This window comes from Bidens hawaiensis, unplaced genomic scaffold, assembly GCF_021521415.1.
Source record: "Bidens hawaiensis isolate Kalapana, Puna unplaced genomic scaffold, B.hawaiensis_p1.1 tig00012782_1, whole genome shotgun sequence".
In the NCBI taxonomy this organism is placed as follows: Eukaryota; Viridiplantae; Streptophyta; class Magnoliopsida; order Asterales; family Asteraceae; genus Bidens; species Bidens hawaiensis.
The window spans coordinates 18,303-27,012 of NW_027492059.1; the positions used below are offsets into that span (position 1 = coordinate 18,303).

The 8,710-nt window shown below is 34.2% G+C and overlaps 1 pseudogene across 1 annotated transcript; it reads right to left on the reverse strand.

The window, feature by feature from the left end:
* Positions 1–2,287: 2,287 nt before the first annotated feature.
* LOC143542112 (abscisic acid 8'-hydroxylase 2-like) lies at positions 2,288–8,710 on the reverse strand (annotated as a pseudogene). Its single transcript, XR_013136852.1, has 8 exons — positions 8,392–8,710; positions 6,972–7,293; positions 6,045–6,194; positions 5,607–5,864; positions 4,742–4,831; positions 4,325–4,510; positions 2,760–2,893; positions 2,288–2,652 (listed from the first exon to the last, which is right to left on the reverse strand). The product of XR_013136852.1 is annotated as an abscisic acid 8'-hydroxylase 2-like (transcript).

Sequence of the window (8,710 nt, forward strand, 5' to 3'; positions counted from 1 at the left end):
AACGTTGTGCCATTTTTTAACGTGAACAATAGCAAATAATATTGAAGGTGATGGTATGGTGATGAAGTTAATTGAGAAATGATATATGAAGATGAAGTTAATGCATATATAAGTCATGTATATTTGAGAAAGAAAAAATTATAAATTTTGTCCTTTTAAATTATCAAAATTATGGAATAGGTCCTTTTTAAAAATGAGTTTCATTCTTTATCCTTTATTTGCGTATTTTCCTCGGTTTTAATCCTTTACACTAACAGCCATCCATTTGTTCAGTTAAGTCCCCCATATGCAGTGCATATGAGGGCATTTTAGTCCTTTTAACCTTTCAGGGGCTGTTTATATAACTAACTCAAAGACTTACTTCTAACTAAAAAATTAAGGGGCTATATATGTTAAAAATAAAACACTTCATCTTCTTCATCAGATATTTCTTCTTTCTTCATTCAGGTACCCAGCAAGTTAGGTTCTGTGCAAACATAACAAGTTATTGTTTATTTATGTACGTATATAATATATATATATATATATATATATATGTTAATTGCATAACCAGTACGCGAGTGTGGTTAACACCCAAACCTCTATATGGAGAGGGTTTTTGGTGTGGGTGACTTCGACACTCCAGGGAGCGTGCAATCCGTGGCCGGAGTTGTGGCCGCCGCCTTTTGTTGAGTAAAAACCTAATTGAATGCCCCCACAATAAATTGTGGTGCTTTGCACATGCAAGAGATGTTATAACACATTCTTATAGTACAATATTGAATTTGAGGAATCAAATTAAAGCCCTTCATCATCTTCATTCCCTTGCCGGAAAGTCACGGATTTGTGAGATGAGGCTGTATAGGCTTTTGTTTTCGTTTTCGCTGGTCAGGGTTTATCACTGGGTTGTGACAAGAGGCTGTGATTGGATTCAAATTTGGGTCTTGTTTTTTCCAGCTAGATCTAGCAATAATGGTGGATTTAAGAAGTGTTCAGCGGTTCTCAAACCCAATTTCATGAATATATTGAAGAGGTGGTGGCCGGAGGTCCTGTTGAGTGTGGTAGGTGGAACTCTTGTTGGTGGTGGCCGACAGTTCTTTAACGGTGGTGGCTAGGGTTAGAAAGAGGAGGCTAATAAAGATGAAGAAGATGGATAGTGGTGGGCCTATATTTGATTCTTTTATTCATTTTATATATTAGGATTTTTTAATAATAAATATTTCAAGGAGGAATTACCACAATACCCTCATGTGTCATGCATATGCTAATACTTAACTGTACAAATGGATGGTCGTTAGTTTAAAAGATTAAAACCGAGGAAAATATGCAAATAAAGGATAAAGAATGAAATTCATTTTCAAAAATGACCTGTTTCATAATTTTGATAATTCAAAAGGACAAAATTTGTAATTTTAAGATGAAGTTAATGCATATATAAGTCATGTATATTTGAGAAATGATCTCTGGTGTCCATCAACATTTTATTATGATTTTATTCATTTGAATTTTGAATTCTTGTGGGTTGCATGTGATATCTGCAAAGTTCTCTACATCTACAAGCGAGCTGTCCATCAATATTTTATTGTGATTTTTGAGAGATTCCATGGTTTAGTATAATCATGAATCTTTTTTACTTTTGAATTTGTTTTATGTGAACCCAGTACGTTTATTCGAAGCACCCTTACTCGCCGATATCAAGTAATATTAAGGTTATTCGCCAATACTAAGTGCTAATTGTACTTGGTCACGTGACCTCGTTTTTACTCGCCACTATCAAAGATAGATTACCTTATTCGCCACTATCAAATGCAATTTACCTTATTCGTCACTACCAAATACAAATAAGATTCTCTCACCTGACAACCCTCTTACATTCTCTTACACACCTATGCCAATACTCTTATTCGCCAATATTAAAAACTATCACCCCATTTGTGATTAAAAAACAAAGCCAACCCCCAAGTGATTAGTAGTCCCAAATACACATCATTTGTAATAAAAATTCTATCGAAATCAGTACCGATTTCGTACATGTACCCATTTTGCTTATCCATACTATCACCATCGCCCATCGGTGACTTGTATGAGTTTGATTGCTCCAACATAGTGATAGGTATGCAAATGCTAGAATTCAACGCTTGTTCGAATAGCTTAAGTGGAAGGTGCATGTGTTTGAATGCATGCGATATTTTTTTATGGATTTGATATATGAAATGATATTGTTTAGTAACAATTTACATTTATCATGAATTTAATATATCAAAGCCAAACTTGTTTGTTCCTTTGTTGGATGATGTTATAGCAAATTACAAGTGACATTAACATTGGCCGTACCATAGTTACCACAATGGAGCGCCCCACATCAATGGTGTCTTCATATTTCCTTTATTTTCAGTAATTACACTTCTTGAACAAGAGAAACATGCACCAAGTTCTTTCACAAAGACTTGCCATGGTAAAGAAAAAAGGGGGAACAGACACACTTGACGAGCGTAGTACATCGTGAAGAAAAACTGTAAGATATATAACAAGATGTCACTTTTGACCCCCGAAAACAACACCTTAATCTTCTAACATTGCTAGTACTTATTATTAGCGGGATAAACTTTGATGGGTAGCCCGTCTCGGGGTACCGGAAATGGCCCATATTGTACCCCCTCTTCTCCTATCAGTCTATCACTTCCCATCTGTGCATAAAATAATATAACATTTCAAATGGTGACACATAATATGATCAACTTGGAATATAATCTCTTATGTAGTTATTTGAGTGTTGAAACTTGAAAGCTAATTACCTAAAAGTGGTGGTGAGGTGATGAAGCAAGATAAGCATCTCGAGCTTCGCAAGCTCACTTCCAGGACATGAGTGGGCACCATTCCCGAATGGCATATACGTGTTTGGCCTAGGCGCAACCTACACATATATAGACATCAAATATGCGTCACTGCAGCACGTACGCAATTAAAAAGTATTCACAAAGATTCAGATTCAGAGCATATATAACAGAGAATCTATCTATACTCTCTAATAAAAGACTACAAGTTTTGTCACTTGTTATTCATACATTAAACCTCACATTTTTAATAAATTTATAATAGTAAAATAATAGTTACCATTCTTACAATTTATGCTTCAAAATTTATTCATTTAATATTTACTTCCTATTTTTTTCAAAACATTTTATATTTATAATTATCTTTTACTTTAAAATTGTTTTCAAGACTGTTGTATAACGAATGTATTAACGGGTTTATGTTCCTTGTATACTGATTATTTATTAAATATTGTATTTTTAAGAACTACCCGTGTAGTACACGGACCTCAAACTAGTATATAGATAAGAGACACATTCGTCTCTTTTCAAATGTTGATGTGGGGACGTTACGTGCGTAATGTAGGAAGATACACTTGCATGGAGTTCATTATACATATACTACCAAACAAAACCACTAGCTCACGTGATGACTTCCGTGTGATTTCATCTTTATAATATGCATGATGATACTGGTACAAATACTATAGGACCGTAACCCATCAATGAGTTCTTAAAACAAATTTAGAATTTGATTATATTAGTAGAAATAATAAACGTTTAACTAATTATCATTTTATGCAATTGACTTACTTAATTGAGATCAATGACAAGACACCCGTTTTTGGCTTATTATAATGGCACTAATTCGGAGATAATCCAAAAGTTAGTAGATGTCTACTTAAACCAGCTGCATAAAATAAGAAGAAAATAAACAGAAAAAGCCTAAACACACAAAAAAAAAAGCATGCAGGTGGAGTTACGAGACCTATAAGAAATGAATGGAGAAGTCTCGGTGAACCAGACCCGAATTCCACCATTTATAGCCTAACCCACCCCCCCCCCCCCCCCGAATTACATTTTCTATGTCATTTATAGCCTAACCCACCCCCCATTTATAGCCTAACCCACCCCCCCCCCCCCCCCCCCATTTACATTTTCTATGTCATTCCTAACGCGCAAGACACATATATCTTCCTAATTTAGGATTTTATTGTCTTTAGTTTCATATTTATTTGTTAGTTCTTAATTTCAAATATTTGAAGATAAATGTCAAACTTAGAATTGATTTAATGTTTTAGTAATATAAATATACTTCCTTTCTTTAGAGTTCTTTGTATTGTCTTTTTGTGTCTACCCTACATTGCGGGTTATTAATGTATTATAAATGGTGAAAAGATGGGCGTGACAACGTATTTATGTGTATACTCGATAGAACACGTACATAGGTATACCATTCGACACGAAAGCTGTTCATTCAACGATTAACTCGAAACATTTTTAGATATAAATTTTATGCAACAACTAATCACCTCGAATCTTGAAGGGTCGAATTTGTGGGGGTGAGGGAAGAAGTGAGAGGAGTAATGGATGCTTCTGAAGAGTGGAAGGACCTTCCACCCCTTCGGTATCAAATAGCCTTCCATTTCTACGTCTTCTACTGCTTCTCTGTATGTAAACGATAGTATACTGGCTGCCCTCAACGTCTCTTGTATTACCTGCCAAAAACAGTCTTATTATTTGAAAATATATCATATTAAATATTTAATAAGTAAAGGCGTATGTGACTAGTAAACAAAATATTGATATATATATTCGTGGTTCATGAACAATTGGTTTTCTAACCATTAATTCAATTCTTTCGAAAATAGAAACAAATATAATTTAAAATCTGTTACTCTTTTATATATTTAATAATAATAAGACATTGAAAAGTCTATATTTTATACCCGAGTAGATAATGGCATGCGTCTCGTATCATCCCACGTAATTCTACGATTGGCTTCAAGTCTTGTGCACCGTAGTTCTTCTTGTTCTCTCTGAACAATTATAAATTATTTGTTAATTTGTATCAAAATGATATATAAAGAGAGAGCAAGGATTAAATAATGAGTGATCATTCCTTTGTAGAAGTGTGTGAAGTACTTCTGAACCAGTGATCAAGTTTTTTACTCCCTCTGTCCCATTATAAGTGTCATAGTTTGACTTTTTAAGTCTTTCTTTTGCAACATTGACCGCAAATATTTTTGTTCGTGTCATATAATACTTGATGAAAATTATATCAATGTAAATACATTTAAAACCCAATCCATTCATATATTTTACATCAAGTACTATTATATAACACAAACAAAAATATTGTCGGTCAAAGTTAAACAAGAAATACTTGAAAAATCAAACTATGACACTTATAATGGGACGGAGTGAGTAAATAATTAAGATTAAAAAGATTGTAATAATAATAATAATAATAAAGTAATTAATTGACCGAAATAGGTAAAAACAGGAAATCTTCTATTGATAACTTTTCCTTTTTTCATTAAATCTAGTTATATCATCTTTAATTTGACTAGTATTGCTATATATTTTTCTTTTCTTTTTTTTTAAAAAAAAAGACATCTTTTATGTCAATAACAATTGATACAATGCTGTAAAGTTAAATACATATTTTGTGTAATTATATACATGTGTTGTGCAATTATATATAAAACATTACGTGATAAGTACAAACGCATGCTTTGTGCAGAAACACAACTTCACATAGTACATAGCCAACATACATGAATGTGTGTGTATTTGTAATGAAAAGATTACCCTGACAGCATGGAGGAGATGAGGATTGTCATGCAGATATTTGAGGAGCCATGTTAGAACACTTGCAGTTGTATCATGAGCTGCAAATAATACTCCTATTATGTTGTTATCAGCTATCTGTGATTCATTCAGTTTCATTTTCATCTTTCCATATTCTACTTCATTGGACAACAATGCTCCTAGCAATCCTTCACCTCCACCGATCGGCTTTCTCTTCTCTATCACCCTCCTTAATTTCTGGTTTAGAGCCTTTCTAACCTGAAAATTCAGTTCATCATTAATATCCATCAGGTTACACAAACTTGTATTTTTCTTTTTTTATCATTATGTCTACTATTTATTGTTTTTTGCTTCAAGTCTAACATTAAACGTTTGATTTTCTCTCGCTCGACCACGAAGTACTAGACAAAATGTATCATTTAGAGTTTATTGTTATACCTTCATTGCTTTGTTGAATGGGGTGCCAGGAAGATTCAAAGGCATTGAGTTGTACCCTTTTTCCAGACATAGGTACAGATCCCTTATTCCTTCAATCTCCAACTCTAACTTGTCCCCAAAAACTGATAACATTGCCACTTCAAATGCATACTATAAAACAACAAACAATGTCATGTTATAATTAGGTGGTTAGAAATATAGGGGAAAGTTAACGTACAAATAAATTAATGTACTAATTATAAGAATCAAGTAGTGTAATTATATATACAAGTAGTGTAATTATGTAATTAAATTGTTATGTAATCACATGCTATGCTATAATTACACTACACTATACCTACATTATGTTGTATATATAATTAGACTACCTGCTTTCACAATTAACACGTTAATTTAATTTGTATTTGATACAAAGCCTAGAAATATACGGCTACGAGTGTTTATCCACTTATCCGCTTGGTTTCAAATTATTTGGTAAGGATTTAAGGTTTCAAAATCTAATTTCTCCACTTGAATAACAAATAATGATTGGTTGGTTTAGCTAAATTCAATATTACAATTTTTGCCCAACGTACCTTATTTAAACCAGACAAATTTAATAACAAATAATGACATAGCTATAAAAATAATACAAGTAAAAAGAAATTATTCAATTCGGTCGAAACAGGTAACTGGGGCGAATTCGAATTTGACTATTCGGTTTGAACCTTAAAAACTTGCCTTTTGTAGTTATTAAATGTTGGATTTGAATATAGATCACATTTACTTAACTCCAATAAAAATGTGCTGTATAGAACAAATAGAATATGAAAGAAATGTTCTGCGTATGAATGAGTGCTTGTTATTACTCCGTATTATTATTATTTTTAAATTGTATTTATATAGACACTAATTAAGAGCAAATATATAAGACCAAAATCAACATACCTTTTTCATCTCATGTAAAGTGTTGATGGTGTTACTATGTTCCCAAGTGAGAAGAAGCCGGAGCACGATGTCTTCGATCTGGGAAACGGAACCCTTGATCGCGGACGGAAGAAAGGAAGACTGGATAAGTTTCTTGAGATGGGAATGGTAAGGACCCTGGTGAAAGAAAACGGCTTCGGGGCCAATCATCTTCTCCTTGCTTGGAGGATATGTTGGTTTGAACATATGTGATTTACTCACCAATACTATCTTTGCTAATTTAGGGCTTGATATCATCACACAAGGGCATCCTAATACGTGTGTCTTAAATATTTCCCCATACCTACAATTACGTAGAAACTATCACACACCATAAAAACAAAAAGGAAATGAAAAAAAACTATATAGATATAGTTCAACAATAACTTGCTATATAAATTGCATTTAAAAAGCTTCTTCATTATAACCCTCCTTGTAAGCACTCTTCACATTCGTATGGATTGAGGCAGCTCTTTGATTTATTCGTTAGTGAATAAATGAGTATAACGGTGGAAATTTACTATGAGACAGCTCTCGTTGGCAATTACCGACATATTTTTGACGCGTTATGACAAATCAAAAAAAATGAAAAAGATAGATCAATAAAATTCATCGGTAATCTGTCAGTGTTACCAATACATTTTAAACTCGAGAGTTGACTAAACTAGTTTTATGCTAGTCGAACGGGAAAGTATGAACGCGATAATTTTGCAAATTTATTTGTCACATATGCATTTTTGTAATCAAATTGGATGTGGCTCAATGGTAGAGCACTCACTTTACTAGTGAGAGGTAGGGGGTTCAAACCTCCCAATTTATATGGGAAATATGAGGGATGACCCTGACTTGCCAGGGTTCGAATCTTGATCTAACCCGGTTTTACCGGCTCCCCGTTGTCATGCCGTTTGGCGGCGTGGAGGTCGGGTTTTATCCGGGGAATCCCTCAATAGGTGGATCGCTATGGGCTCCGTCTGTCCGGACTCGTGGCCGGCTCGGGCTACCTTTAGCCAATGGAGGCCGCGTACGAAGTAACCCGGCGTTACTAGTTGGTCATTGAGGGTCTCTAACTCAATGTGACGGGGAGCATTTGTGTGGGTGACGTTTGTAACTGCAACGGATCAAGTTTGTGGCCCCCACTATCAAATCTCTCGCACACATATATACATATATAATATATTATTTTAGTATATTTAATGGGGTTTATAAAAATTTGATGGCGCAGAAGAACTATTGTTTTTTTATGAACGTTTGGTTATGTGGCAGTTTGTGTGGGATGTTCTTACACTTATTGTTAGAAAGCAAAGAATGATCGACTCAAAATTGACATCTTAAGTTAAGTGGTCGTGAATTTGCTATATAGAAAGATATATTAAAGTGAAAGTACGTGTGGATGAAACTAGACCTTTATCCTCGGTTGGAGAAGAAAGAATTTGGGTTTTCGGTGTAGAGCTTGAGAGTTTCACCTATGTAAGGCCAACCCATTGAACCTGGCGGTAGCCTAAGTTTCACCGGTGGTGTGGAATGGTGGCTCCTTTGTTTGAGATTATATGAAACTATCAACAAAATAAGAAACAACACAAGGGAAAAAATAAGAAGTGGTAGTGGTGGATGGTGAGATATTGAAGGCAGCACTACGACGGAGGTAGGCGGTGGAACCATGATGGTTGGAGGTTTAAGGTGGATTTGGAAGCTAGTTTGATGAAGTTGGAGTATGGAATAAT